The sequence below is a fragment of the Rattus norvegicus genome, chromosome 18 (assembly GCF_036323735.1).
Source record: "Rattus norvegicus strain BN/NHsdMcwi chromosome 18, GRCr8, whole genome shotgun sequence".
Lineage (NCBI taxonomy): Eukaryota > Metazoa > Chordata > Mammalia > Rodentia > Muridae > Rattus > Rattus norvegicus.
This window is the reverse complement of record NC_086036.1, coordinates 41,649,796-41,665,798: the sequence shown is the minus strand read 5'-3', so window position 1 is coordinate 41,665,798 and position 16,003 is coordinate 41,649,796. Positions and strand designations below refer to the sequence as shown.

General features: G+C 40.3%; 1 protein-coding gene and 1 long non-coding RNA gene across 6 annotated transcripts in view; both read right to left on the bottom strand.

Moving 5' to 3' along the window:
* The window catches only part of Ap3s1 (adaptor related protein complex 3 subunit sigma 1), a 68,901-nt gene that overhangs the window by 52,423 nt on the left and 475 nt on the right, over window positions 1-16,003 (bottom strand). The window lies entirely within an intron of this gene.
* LOC134482941 (uncharacterized) lies at window positions 352-5,063 on the bottom strand. The gene is made up of 2 exons (XR_010059696.1): window positions 2,779-5,063; window positions 352-2,696 (listed from the first exon to the last, which is right to left on the bottom strand). It is a non-coding gene; the product is annotated as an uncharacterized LOC134482941 (long non-coding RNA).

Here is a 16,003-nt window from a genome sequence, read left to right as displayed (position 1 = left end):
CTTAAGTGACATAGTTTTCTCTGTCTGAGAAAACGAAAGCCTGGAGATGTGGCTCACTGGTACAGCACCTGTACCACATATAAGAAGCCTGGGGCTCAACCCCCAGAACTAGAAGGAAACAACAGAAAGACACAAAGAAAAAACATACAAACTATTAATGTGCCATTAATATCAATGCATTTTGTTTCTGAATGTGTATATTTGTGTGCACATGCACATGCAGACACATATGCCTGGTCCTGTATTTGGAAGTCAGAAGTCAACATCAGGGGTCTTTGTGGTCCATCTCAATTTTGTTAAAAAATAATTTTTAGGTTTATTTTATTTTTTTGTGATGAATGTTTTACGTGTGTGTGTGTGTGTGTGTGTGTGTGTGTGTGTGTACCATGTGTGTGCATAGTGGAGGTCAGAAGAGAATGTTGAATCCATGGACTGGAGTTATGGATAACTGAGTCATCATGTGATACTGGGAACTAATCCTATATCCTCAACAAGAATAAGTACTCTATCTAACTCTTGAGCCATCGCTCTAGCCCTCCACCTTAATTTTTGACACAGGGTTTCTCACTGAAACTCAGCTTCTTCTATCAACTTAAATTGTTGGCTAGCAGCTATCAGAGAGCTTCTTCTCTTTTACGCCCTTGGTTCTGGGATTAGAGGCACATACAACTGCACTTTGTTTTTTAACATAAATACTCAGGATCTCAATCTAGGTCCTCATGCTGACTCGGCAAGCAGTTTATCTAGTGAGCTGTCTCCTCCATCTTAATGTGAAAATTACAACAATGCAATTAACACGGTAACATGGGCTTAGTTTTTAAATTTTTTAACATTTGATTGGTGCTATGTGTATTAATAGTGTTTTGCCTACATGTATGTTTATGTACCAGATTCAAGCAGGGTCTGGTGAGCCTAGAAGAAGGTGCTGGATCCGTGGAAATAGTTGTTGAAGGTTGTCAGTCACCAAGTAAAGCTGGGAAACAAACTGAGGACCACTGGAGGAGTAGCACAGGCTCTTAGCTGCTGGGCCGTTTCGTTACTCCCAACAATAAGATCCTTTGTAAATAGACAAATAGTAGAGCCTTAGTCTGCTAATCAGCACAGGTTCCTGCTTTCTAGCTTTCTAACAATACTATTTCATCTGTTTCCATGTTCACTATTAGCCCCAAACTTGGATCCTGATGAAAGAAAGCTACTGTTGATTGGGAATGTCTTGCCAGATTGTTGGTTTGGTTTTTTTGCTTTTTGTTTTGAGGGAGTAGGGCAAAGGAACAAATTCTAGGTTATAGAAACAAAACACTGGATTGAATTGTAGGGGAAAAATCAGCCTTTGGGTAAGTAATTTTTGTGTCAGGTAAGCAAATCAAGAAGCACTCTGTAAGGAAGTCACTGACTCGCTGTGCTAGAATCCATCTACTGCTCTGTACTATTTACCTCACAGGAACTGTTCAGAAGCATTGGCATCAATCACCTAAGACCCAGGTCAGCTACCCCCAAGAATTCTAATACTAGAGAGAAACAACCATATGGAGGGCCTGAAGAGACAGCTCAGTGGCAAAAGTACTTATTGCTCTTGCAAGGCCAAGGTTCAGTTCCCAGAATCCACATAGGTGATTTATAACCACCTTTAACACCAGGATACCATCTTCTGATCTTAATGGATACCAAGCACACACATGTTGCATATACAGAGATGTAGATAAAACACTCCTACACATAAAATTAATCTTTAAAGAAATTTTTTAAAGAAATCATATGGAATTTTTTTCTTTAAAAAGTTGGAATATGGGTTGGGGATTTGGCTCAGTGGTAGAGCGCTTAAGGCCCTGGGTTCGATCCCCAGCTCCGAAAAAAAAAAAAGAATAGGAAAAAAAAAAGTTGGAATATGGGAGCGGGAGAGACAGCTCAGTGGTTAAGAGCACTGGGTACTCTTCCAGAGGACCTGAGTTCAATTCCCAGCATATATATATATATATATATATATATATATATATATATATATATATATGTGTGTGTGTGTGTGTGTGTGTGTGTGTGCGCGCGCATGTGTATGTGTATATATATATATATATTCCAATCTCATTTTGTTCTAAACTTTGAAACAAGATCTCACTGTGTTGTCTAGGCTCCAATTTATGCGCTCAATTGATCTACCTGCCTCAGCTTCCCTAGTACTTCTAAGTACTGAGAATTCAGCTGGGTGCCACACTGATTAAAACTGGCTGGAGGGGTGTAGCTAATCCATACAGCACATCCAAGCATATATAAAGCCCTGGATTTCACCCCCAACCCTGGGAAAAAGAAAGAGACAGAAAACAATGCATTTAACTATCCTACCTGCCACATTGTCTTAAGTCACTAAAAAGGAAACCAATAACATAGATATAACTTCTTAAAGAAACACTATACTATTTTATATTTTAAGAACTTAAAGAACTGAGTCCCTTCTAGAATCTGAAGCTGTTGAACAACCCAATACTTAAACATAAGTTACAAGGGTCTTATGGGGTAACTCATGTATTTTACAGTTTAGAAATGTCTTGCTTGTACTTTAAATACGTGGTGATCTTTAGTATCTGTAGAAACTCATATATTTCCACTTTATTAGCATGACTCAATAAAGAATATGTTAGGACTTACCAATAATACAGAAATCAAGTAGATCAAGGAGGTTTGGTTGCATTCTTGCTTAATAGCTATGTAAAAATACATCTGGTTTAAATATCAATCAGTAATATACTAAATATTTCTAGGTTAACTAGTAAGATTAAAAGTTACCATGCTGCCCAGGAGCGGCAGGATCCCTGCGCCTGAGACACCGTCAGAACCTGAAGGAAACAGACCGGATAAACAGTTCTCTGCACCCAAATCCCGTGGGAGGGAGAGCTAAACCTTCTGAGAGGCGGACACGCCTGGGAAACCAGAAGAGACTGCACTCTGTGCACATCCAGACACCAGAGGAAAACACCAAACGCCATCTGGAACACTGGTGCACGGAGGCTCCTGAAAAGAGCGGCTCAGAACTTCCCAGTTGCTGCCGCCGCAGAGAGGACTTAGGCAGTACCCCACGAGCAAACTTGAGCCTTGGAACCACAGGTAGGACCAACTTTTCCCCTGCAAGAAACCTGCCTGGTGAACTCAAGACACAGGCCCACAGGAACAGCTGAAGACCTGTAGAAAGGAAAAACTACACGCCCGAAAGCAGAACACTCTGTCCCCATAACTGGCTGAAAGAAAACAGGAAAACAGGTCTACAGCACTCCTGACACACAGGCTTATAGGACAGTCTACCCACTGTCAGAAATAGCAGAACAAAGTAACACTAGAGATAATCTGATGGCGAGAGGCAAGCGCAGGAACACAAGCAACAGAAACCAAGACTACATGGCATCATCGGAGCCCAATTCTCCCACCAAAGCAAACACGGAATATCCAAACACACCAGAAAAGCAAGATCTAGTTTCAAAATCATATTTGATCATGATGCTGGAGGACTTCAAGAAAGACATAAAGAACTCCCTTAGAGAACAAGTAGAAGCCTACAGAGAGGAATCGCAAAAATCCCTGAAAGAATTCCAGGAAAACACAATCAAACAGTTGAAGGAATTAAAAATGGAAATAGAAGCAATCAAGAAAGAACACATGGGGTCCCACACCCGCGGATCCCGGCCCACAGCAGCTCACTGCTCCCAGACCCGGTGAGAGAGAGACCCAACCGCCTGATCAGGTGGGCACTCCTGAGGCTACAGAGCGGAAGAGACCACCAACACTGCTCACCCCTGCCCACATCCCTGGCCCAAGAGGAAACTGTATAAGGCCTCTGAGCTCCCGTGAGGGAGGGCCCAGGAGCGGCAGGACCCCTGCCTGAGACACCTCTGGAACCTGAAAGAAACAGACCCGATAAACAGTTCTCTGCACCCAAATCCCATGGGAGGGAGAGCTAAACCTTCAGAGAGGCAGACAAGCCTGGGAAACCAGAAGAGACTGCTCCCTGCACACACATCTCGGACGCCAGAGGAAAAAGCCAAAGACCATCTGGAACCCTGGTGCACTGAAGCTCCCGGAAGGGGCGGCACAGGTCTTCCTGGTTGCTGCCGCTGCAGAGAGCCCGTGGGCAGCACCCCACGAGCGAACTTGAGCCTCAGGACCACAGGTAAGACCAAATTTTCTGCTGCAAGAAAGGTGCCTGGTGAACTCAAGACACAGGCCCACAGGAACAGCTGAAGACCTGTAGAGAGGGAAAACTACACGCCCGAAAGCAGAACACTCTGTCCCCATAACTGACTGAAAGAGAGGAAAACAGGTCTACAGCACTCCTGACACACAGGCTTATAGGACAGTCTACCCACTGTCAGAAATAGCAGAACAAAGTAACACTAGAGATAATCTGATGGCGAGAGGCAAGCGCAGGAACACAAGCAACAGAAACCAAGACTACATGGCATCATCGGAGCCCAATTCTCCCACCAAAGCAAACACGGAATATCCAAACACACCAGAAAAGCAAGATCTAGTTTCAAAATCATATTTGATCATGATGCTGGAGGACTTCAAGAAAGACATAAAGAACTCCCTTAGAGAACAAGTAGAAGCCTACAGAGAGGAATCGAAAAATCCCTGAAAGAATTCCAGGAAAACACAATCAAACAGTTGAAGGAATTAAAAATGGAAATAGAAGCAATCAAGAAAGAACACATGGAAACAACCCTGGACATAGAAAACCAAAAGAAGAGACAAGGAGCTGTAGATACAAGCTTCACCAACAGAATACAAGAGATGGAAGAGAGAATCTCGGGAGCAGAAGATTCCATAGAAATCATTGACTCAACTGTCAAAGATAATGTAAAACAGAAAAAGCTACTGGTCCAAAACATACAGGAAATCCAGGACTCAATGAGAAGATCAAACCTAAGGATAATAGGTATAGAAGAGAGTGAAGACTCCCAGCTCAAAGGACCAGTAAATATCTTCAACAAAATCATAGAAGAAAACTTCCCTAACCTAAAAAAAGAGATACCCATAGACATACAAGAAGCCTACAGAACTCCAAATAGATTGGACCAGAAAAGAAACACCTCCCGTCACATAATTGTCAAAACACCAAACGCACAAAATAAAGAAAGAATATTAAAAGCAGTAAGGGAAAAAGGTCAAGTAACATATAAAGGGAGACCTATCAGAATCACACCAGACTTCTCGCCAGAAACTATGAAGGCCAGAAGATCCTGGACTGATGGCATACAGACCCTAAGAGAACACAAATGCCAGCCCAGGTTACTGTATCCAGCAAAACTCTCAATTAACATTGATGGAGAAACCAAGATATTCCATGACAAAACCAAATTTACACAATATCTTTCCACAAATCCAGCACTACAAAGGATAATAAATGGTAAAGCCCAACATAAGGAGGCAAGCTATACCCTAGAAGAAGCAAGAAACTAATCGTCTTGGCAACAAAAAAAGAGAATGAAAGCACACAAACATAACCTCACATCCAAATATGAATATAAAGGGAAACAATAATCACTATTCCTTAATATCTCTCAATATCAATGGCCTCAACTCCCCAATAAAACGACATAGATTAACAAACTGGATACGCAACGAGGACCCTGCATTCTGCTGCCTACAGGAAACACACCTCAGAGACAAAGACAGACACTACCTCAGAGTGAAAGGCTGGAAAACAACTTTCCAAGCAAATGGTCAGAAGAAGCAAGCTGGAGTAGCCATTCTAATATCAAATAAAATCAATTTCCAACTAAAAGTCATCAAAAAAGATAAGGAAGGACACTTCATTTTCATCAAAGGAAAAACCGACCAAGATGAACTCTCAATCTAAAATATCTATGCCCCAAATACAAGGGCACCTACATACGTAAAAGAAACCTTACTAAAGCTCAAAACACACATTGCACCTCACACAATAATAGTGGGAGATTTCAACACCCCACTCTCATCAATGGACAGATCATGGAAACAGAAATTAAACAGTGATGTCGACAGACTAAGAGAAGTCATGAGCCAAATGGACTTAACGGATATTTATAGAACATTCTATCCTAAAGCAAAAGGATATACCTTCTTCTCAGCTCCTCATGGTACTTTCTCCAAAATTGACCATATAATTGGTCAAAAAACAGGCCTCAACAGGTACAGAAAGATAGAAATAATCCCATGCGTGCTATCGGACCACCACGGCATAAAACTGGTCTTCAATAACAATAAGGGAAGAATGCCCACATATACGTGGAAATTGAACAATGCTCTACTCAATGATAACCTGGTCAAGGAAGAAATAAAGAAAGAAATTAAAAACTTTTTAGAATTTAATGAAAATGAAGATACAACATACTCAAACTTGTGGGACACAATGAAAGCTGTGCTAAGAGGAAAACTCATAGCGCTGAGTGCCTGCAGAAAGAAACAGGAAAGAGCATATGTCAGCAGCTTGACAGCACACCTAAAAGCTCTAGAACAAAAAGAAGCAAATACACCCAGGAGGAGTAGAAGGCAGGAAATAATCAAACTCAGAGCTGAAATCAACCAAGTAGAAACAAAAAGGACCATAGAAAGAATCAACAGAACCAAAAGTTGGTTCTTTGAGAAAATCAACAAGATAGATAAACCCTTAGCCAGACTAACGAGAGGACACAGAGAGTGCGTCCAAATTAACAAAATCAGAAATGAAAAGGGAGACATAACTACAGATTCAGAGGAAATTCAAAAAAATCATCAGATCTTACTATAAAAACCTATATTCAACAAAATTTGAAAATCTTCAGGAAATGGACAATTTCCTAGACAGATACCAGGTATCGAAGTTAAATCAGGAACAGATAAACCAGTTAAACAACCCCATAACTCCTAAGGAAATAGAAGCAGTCATTAAAGGTCTCCCAACCAAAAAGAGCCCAGGTCCAGACGGGTTTAGTGCAGAATTCTATCAAACCTTCATAGAAGACCTCATACCAATATTATCCAAACTATTCCACAAAATTGAAACAGATGGAGCCCTACCGAATTCCTTCTACGAAGCCACAATTACTCTTATACCTACACCACACAAAGACACAACAAAGAAAGAGAACTTCAGACCAATTTCCCTTATGAATATCGACGCAAAAATACTCAATAAAATTCTGGCAAACCGAATTCAAGAGCACATCAAAACAATCATCCACCATGATCAAGTAGGCTTCATCCCAGGCATGCAGGGATGGTTTAATATACGGAAAACCATCAACGTGATCCATTATATAAACAAACTGAAAGAACAGAACCACATGATCATTTCATTAGACGCTGAGAAAGCATTTGACAAAATTCAACACCCCTTCATGATAAAAGTCCTGGAAAGAATAGGAATTCAAGGCCCATACCTAAACATAGTAAAAGCCATATACAGCAAACCAGTTGCTAACATTAAACTAAATGGAGAGAAACTTGAAGCAATCCCACTAAAATCAGGGACTAGACAAGGCTGCCCACTCTCTCCCTACTTATTCAATATAGTTCTTGAAGTTCTAGCCAGAGCAATCAGACAACAAAAGGAGATCAAGGGGATACAGATCGGAAAAGAAGAGGTCAAAATATCACTATTTGCAGATGACATGATAGTATATTTAAGTGATCCCAAAAGTTCCACCAGAGAACTACTAAAGCTGATAAACAACTTCAGCAAAGTGGCTGGGTATAAAATTAACTCAAATAAATCAGTTGCCTTCCTCTATACAAAAGAGAAACAAGCCGAGAAAGAAATTAGGGAAACGACACCCTTCATAATAGACCCAAATAATATAAAGTACCTCGGTGTGACTTTAACCAAGCAAGTAAAAGATCTGTACAATAAGAACTTCAAGTCACTGAAGAAAGAAATTGAAGAAGACCTCAGAAGATGGAAAGATCTCCCATGCTCATGGATTGGCAGGATTAATATAGTAAAAATGGCCATTTTACCAAAAGCAATCTACAGATTCAATGCAATCCCCATCAAAATACCAATCCAATTCTTCAAAGAGTTAGACAGAACAATTTGCAAATTCAACTGGAATAACAAAAAACCCAGGATAGCTAAAGCTATCCTCAACAATAAAAGGACTTCAGGGGGAATCACTATCCCTGAACTCAAGCAGTATTACAGAGCAATAGTGATAAAAACTGCATGGTATTGGTACAGAGACAGACAGATAGACCAATGGAATAGAATTGAAGACCCAGAAATGAACCCACACACCTATGGTCACTTGATTTTTGACAAAGGAGCCAAAACCATCCAATGGAAAAAAGATAGCATTTTCAGCAAATGGTGTTGGTTCAACTGGAGGGCAACATGTAGAAGAATGCAGATCGATCCATGCTTATCACCCTGTACAAAGCTTAAGTCGAAGTGGATCAAGGACCTCCACATCAAACCAGACACACTCAAACTAATAGAAGAAAAACTAGGGAAGCATCTGGAACACATGGGCACTGGAAAAAATTTCCTGAACAAAACACCAATGGCTTATGCTCTAAGATCTAGAATTGACAAATGGGATCTCATAAAACTGCAAAGCTTCTGTAAGGCAAAGGACACTGTGGTTAGGACAAAACGGCAACCAACAGATTGGGAAAAGATCTTTACCAACCCTACAACAGATAGAGGCCTTATATCCAAAATATACAAAGAACTCAAGAAGTTAGACCGCAGGGAAACAAATAACCCTATTAAAAAATGGGGTTCAGAGCTAAACAAAGAATTCACAGCTGAGGAATGCCGAATGGCTGAGAAACACCTAAAGAAATGTTCAACATCTTTAGTCATAAGGGAAATGCAAATCAAAACAACCCTGAGATTTCACCTCACACCAGTGAGAATGGCTAAGATCAAAAACTCAGGTGACAGCAGATGCTGGCGAGGATGTGGAGAAAGAGGAACACTCCTCCATTGTTGGTGGGATTGCAGACTGGTAAAACCATTCTGGAAATCAGTCGGGAGGTTCCTCAGAAAATTGGACATTGAACTGCCTGAGGATCCAGCTATACCTCTCTTGGGCATATACCCAAAAGATGCCTCAACATATAAAAGAGACACGTGCTCCACTATGTTCATCGCAGCCTTATTTATAATAGCCAGAAAATGGAAAGAACCCAGATGCCCTTCAACAGAGGAATGGATACAGAAAATGTGGTACATCTACACAATGGAATATTACTCAGCTATCAAAAACAACGAGTTTATGAAATTCGTAGGCAAATGGTTGGAACTGGAAAATATAATCCTGAGTGAGCTAACCCAATCACAGAAAGACATACATGGTATGCACTAATTGATAAGTGGCTATTAGCCCAAATGCTTGAATTACCCTAGATCCCTAGAACAAACGAAACTCAAGACGGATGATCAAAATGTGAATGCTTCACTCCTTCTTTAAATGAGGAAAAAGAATACCCTTTGCAGGGAAGGGAGAGGCAAAGATTAAAACAGAGACTGAAGGAACACCCATTCAGAGCCTGCCCCACATGTGGCCCATACATATACAGCCACCCAATTAGACAAGATGGATGAAGCAAAGAAGTGCAGACCAACAGGAGCCGGATGTAGATCTCTCCTGAGAGACACAGCCAGAATACAGCAAATACAGAGGCGAATGCCAGCAGCAAACCACTGAACTGAGAATAGGTCCCCTATTGAAGGAATCAGAGAAAGAACTGGAAGAGCTTGAAGGGGCTCGAGACCCCAAAAGTACAACAATGCCAAGCAACCAGAGCTTCCAGGGACTAAGCCACTACCTAAAGACTATACATGGACTGACCCTGGACTCTGACCCCATAGGTAGCAATGAATATCCTAGTAAGAGCACCAGTGGAAGGGGAAGCCCTGGGTCCTGCTAAGACTGAACCCCCAGTGAACTAGTCTATGGGGGGAGGGCGGCAATGGGGGGAGGGTTGGGAGGGGAACACCCATAAGGAAGGGGAGGGGGGAGGGGAATGTTTGCCCGGAAACCGGGAAAGGGAATAACACTCGAAATGTATATAAGAAATACTCAAGTTAATAAAAAAAAAAAAAAGAAAGAAAGAACACATGGAAACAACCCTGGACATAGAAAATCAAAAGAAAAGACAAGGAGCTGTAGATACAAGCTTCACCAACAGAATACAAGAGATGGAAGAGAGAATCTCGGGAGCAGAAGATTCCATAGAAATCATTGACACAACGGTCAAAGATAATGTAAAACAGAAAAAGCTACTGGTCCAAAACATACAGGAAATCCAGGACTCAATGAGAAGATCAAACCTAAGGATAATAGGTATAGAAGAGAGTGAAGACTCCCAGCTCAAAGGACCAGTAAATATCTTCAACAAAATCATAGAAGAAAACTTCCCTAACCTAAAAAAAGAGATACCCATAGGCATACAAGAAGCCTACAGAACTCCAAATAGATTGGACCAGAAAAGAAACACCTCCAGTCACATAATTGTCAAAACACCAAACGCACAAAATAAAGAAAGAATATTAAAAGCAGTAAGGGAAAAAGGTCAAGTAACATATAAAGGCAGACCTATCAGAATCACACCAGACTTTTCGCCAGAAACTATGAAGGCCAGAAGATCCTGGACTGATGGCATACAGACCCTAAGAGAACACAAATGCCAGCCCAGGTTACTGTATCCTGCAAAACTCTCAATTAACATAGATGGAGAAACCAAGATATTCCATGACAAAACCAAATTTGCACAATATCTTTCTACAAATCCAGCACTACAAAGGATAATAAAGGGTAAAGCCCAACATAAGGAGGCAAGCTATACCCTAGAAGAAGCAAGAAACTAATCGTCTTGGCAACAAAACAAAGAGAATGAAAGCACACAAACATAACCTCACATCCAAATATCAATATAACAGGAAGCAATAATCACTATTCCTTAATATCTCTCAACATCAATGGCCTCAACTCCCCAATAAAAAGACATAGATTAACAAACTGGATACGCAATGAGGACCCTGCATTCTGCTGCCTACAGGAAACACACCTCAGAGACAAAGACAGACACTACCTCAGAGTGAAAGGCTGGAAAACAACTTTCCAAGCAAATGGTCAGAAGAAGCAAGCTGGAGTAGCCATTCTAATATCAAATAAAATCAATTTTCAATTAAAAGTCATCAAAAAAGATAAGGAAGGACACTTCATATTCATCAAAGGAAAAATCCACCAAGATGAACTCTCAATCCTCATCTTCGATTGGTTTATATACAAGTGTGCAATTTCTAGGCTTGAAAGTAAAATGATGCTATCTGGTGCTGGATAGAGGAGCCTTATTTTTTATTATGGCAGCTTGCTATTTTTGTAACATGGTGATTTGGTTGAACACAATAAAGTACAGTAGTAACTGATCTCCCCCTCTTCCTGGATGAGTGAGGAGATGATTAAATGTTGATGTCAGCATCCATGAGCATATTCAGATGAGCTTCTGCTTCTGTTGAAAAGGATGCTGTGTTTGATTGTGGTCCGAAGCTTTGAAGCACTACTTGGCATCTCCTTCCTTGGAGGTCTCACTGTTTAAACATAACAGATTTGATAGCTTGTTGGTAAGGTGAGGTCCAGCTTGTCTCCACTAGGTCATCTTCATGTGAATCTGGTGGTTATACGGTTTTGTTCTACGGATATTTCATTTTTTTTAATAACGGTTTTAGCTGACATTCATGGAGAGAATGAATCCTTAGAACTGTGCCACTAGTGAAAGGAAATCCTGTCTAGAGTATGTTTCTTTACAAAGCTGTGTCACACCATCCTTTGGGCCCTCTGCTGGAAAAGTAGAATCAAGTCTCAAATAATGCCTTTTAAATTGTATCCTCTAGTATTATAGATGTAGGACAGTACTGTATCATACCTCTGTGGATGTAAAATAGCTTGTACCTGCTTTATGATACGTAGTAGTGACCGTGCTTTATCAGAGCTGTTTTTAATGATGTTGCTCAGAATGTTTTCTTTCCAGATGATAATTGAGAAGCTAATTTTAAAAAAAAAAATGGTGCCAGGTACCACAAGAGTAACAGAACTGTGCTGTTTTCTCGGGTTTTGTTTTTTTACTTTTTTTTTTTTTAATGGAGTATGCTGGATGTCTCTACAGTTTTGTTCAGATGACTGCAGAACCTGGAAAAGCTGTTGCTGCTGTTGATGCATAACACTGCTATTATTGGTCTTTTTATATACATATAAATATATATATACAGATATATAACTTGAATTTTTTGAAACTTTACCTGTGCTGTCAACTTTGGAAAAAAGTATCCCCGTTTACTGTGTTGAGTTGGCACTGTACAGAAATTAACAGCCATATTGGTCTAGAAATGGTGAACTTAAGTTTTTTCCATTTGTACAGGGGTAACACACTGTATTAAATATGTAAGGTCTTATATACGTGGGTTTGATTACAAAAACTAATAAAGTATTCTCTAAATTAAAAAAAAAAAGTTACCATGCTAGACTGCTGTGGCTAAGCATCCCTAGAAAGAAAAAATGGGCATGCATACTTGCACGCGCACGTGCACACACACGCACACACACACACACACACAGAGAGAGAGAGAGAGAGAGAGAGAGAGAGAGAGAGATGAATTCTGAACTTCTGTAATGACAATCTCAAAGAAACAGAAGGCAAAACAAAAGAGGAAGAACTGAACCCACCCTTTCTTGGTATCTGACTCTAGCAGAATGAGCCAAAACTTTAGCAAGACTAGCAAAATGCTTATGTTCCTCCTGTGACACAAATGACACACACCAGTTGAGAGGCATGACCAAGGCTATTACAGCACACCACCTACACTACAAATGAGTAGAGATAATCACGCAAATGTTACATCCTGAGGAAGCCTAAAAGTAGAATAAAAACCCATCATAGTAGGGAAACACGTTGTCAGAGTGAAGCAATTTTTAAACTGTTAGTATTAACTGTAAATGTTGAACCCCAGCAACCTGCCAGGGTTCAAAACTGTTAGCCTAGAAACATCCCTAAATATTGCTTAATTTACTTAACTTGAAACTGCTGGTCTTTCTGAATATATACTTACTTCTTTTTAAGTTAAAAAACATTTTATTAACTTACTTGTGTGAAGGAGACACTAAAAGATTAGAGACAACATGAAAGAGTGGTTCTCTCCTTCCACCACGTGGGTTCTGTGGAGGGAGCTCAGGTCATCAGGCTGGGCAGTAAAGGTCTCAACAGATAAGTCATCCTGCCAGCCCTGATGCCCAAGCATGGGTGAAGTTACTGTGGTAACTTCATTAGTTAACTTAGTATAATATTAGTATAACTTGCAGGAGTCAAGTTTGGTTCCTAGCACCTACTTCAGGCAGCTCACAACCAACTGAAACTCCAGTTCCAGAGGAACCCACTCCTTCTGGTCTCTGCAGGCACGTGCATGCATATAATGTCAGACACATGTACACACACACAAATAAAAGCTAATTTTGAAAAAAGTTTAATACATTAATGACTCACTGTTGATGGCTAGAGGTAACAAAAAATACTTAAATTATAACTTCTATCAAAAATTCTATAGGATAGCCTAAGAAATTATGGGCAGTGGAACAGAATACCATACCATAAAAAAAAAAAAGAATTCTAAGACAAGAATAGCAGCAGGTAAATTCCTTCAGAAATATGAATATGGTGTCTGGGGCTAGACAGAGGATAAAAATTCTATTTTAGACATGTCACGAAGAAAAGAAAGGAATTTCAGGCAATGCAAAAGGTCTGCACTCAATCGACCTACACAAACAAATGCCATTTCCAGCAATGTTTCCCAACAGCCTCCATTTGCAGTGCTTGGATTCTTGATGTCCACTCTTCAGATACTCAACTTTCCCATCAGGCTCTGTATACTCATTTTGCACCATAGAAAATGCCCTTTCCCCTAGGTATCTCTCTGCAAGGCTGCCTTTCTTATCACATTCAACACTTTGCTTAAAAATTACTTTTTGGTGAGAATCTAACTGACTTCGTTATTTTAAATTTCCATCCTCATATTCCCTACTTTGCCTTGCTTTTTCTCCACGTCACTTATTACTATTAAAACCTGAAATATCACATAGGCGATTTACTAGGCATGGTTGCAGCCACAAAGCAGAAGGTAGATGTGTTTGTTCATTTCCAGTGCCTACATGTGGCAGACCTCCAGTACACATTCCATGACAAACTGACAATGAAATACATAGATGAAAATTACTATCTGCCCTCACAGGTTACTGTTTAGTGTGAGAAGCAAAGAAATAAATTACTCTCAATTATTTCTGAGAGACAATTTAGCACATGGTTGGGAAAATGAAATTTGTAAAGACTGACACAAAGAAACAGCTTTTGGTGTACCACTTCTACACAGCCAGTATACTTTCTAGAAACCTTCACACTTCCAGCAGCACCTTCACTCAGGCAATAGCCAAAATAATACTACACTACAGCCCCTTCAGCCTCCTTTTCCTGAATAGGCTTTTGCTGCTACCTAATAATTAAAGGTAAAAGATAGTTGTATTTCTAGACTTTCAAGTTAAATTAATACTTCATGATTTAATACCACCTATATAGTGATTACCATTATATTATAGATTGGCCAAGGGATGCATTGTTCTGTTTAATAACTGAATAATTGAATAATGTTTAATAATTATGACTAGGATCTGAAGCCAGGGCCTTGTGGACATTAGATGCACTATCACTGGTCCACCTTTTACTCTTTGAATTGAGACAAGGTCTCAGGGAATTTCACAGGCTAGCCTTGAACTCAGTAGCCTGGGCCTTAAACTTCCAATACTCCTGCCTCGGCTTTCTGAGTAGCTGGAATTACAGGTCTTCACCATCAAGCCAAAACAATTACTAAATTTAAATATATAAAAAAAAACCAAAAATCTTTCAACTTGATTCACTATGGGAACATACCTTTTCTACACAGCAAATGGACTCAATGAGAGCTCATTAACATTTTAGGTAATCAGGTAATGATGTCAATTTTAATGTCACTGTTTTCTTTAGAAGGAACAACTATTATTTTATTTTGGATTCAAGAATGATCTAGAATGTTTAAACAGACCATTAATATTTAAGTTATAGCACACTAAAACCCACACAAAAGTAGAGCAAAGTGTTCTTTGTCATTAGGGAAAACAAAGCGACTTAAGGAAATGAGGCAGCTCCTTTTCTCACTTCAACCAACACCTCCACAGTCTGCATTATCACTTTAGGCAAACTGACATTTTCACGTTTCCTTTTTAATGGCAGGAATAATTTCCATCTGGGGCCATCCGCATAAAGTGTTGGTCTTGGCACGTTTTCAACACTAAATTGAAAGTCCATGTCTGGCTATAAAAGCAAAATGCCCCAAGACAGCAAGACAGCTACATAGCTCACATTCACCCTACAAATGACAGCTCAGTGTGTGACCTAGTATTAGTTTTGCCCTCAGGTAAGGCATAGAAACCTATTACCTCTCCTCAAACGCTTACAAATTATCTTCGCGACTTTAAAGTCATCTGCTCCTAGCAATATTAAACAATGTTCACAGTTCTAGAAGAGAACTTTCACAGATGCTACTTCGTTTAAACTAAAACCCAGGGTAAATGTCTGTATGTTCCGGTTTGAAAAGCCATACAAAATGAAATCGTTAATTCCCAGACACAGCATCCCTTTCTGATGGGTCAACCACGTATGCTGCCAGTTATCTCAAGAGTAAATTCAGACAGTAGGTTAAAAGTCCAAGAGAGAAGTCAGGCCCCTGCTTAATCTTTTTATTTTTTCCCAATAGCCACCTGGAAGTCACACTGGGCTTCGGATGCTTCCGTATGGAAACACCCTGGACAGACTAGCTAGGGCGAGCAGCGAGCCAAAGTTGCTGAGCTCGGAGAGGATTAGGGCGGACACGGTGGCCCATCTGTCCGCGGACGACAGAAATCAGTCCACCGGAGACAACCTGGGCAGGGGGAGTGGGACCGGGAGCGGGACTGGGCGCCAGCTACCCTCTGCG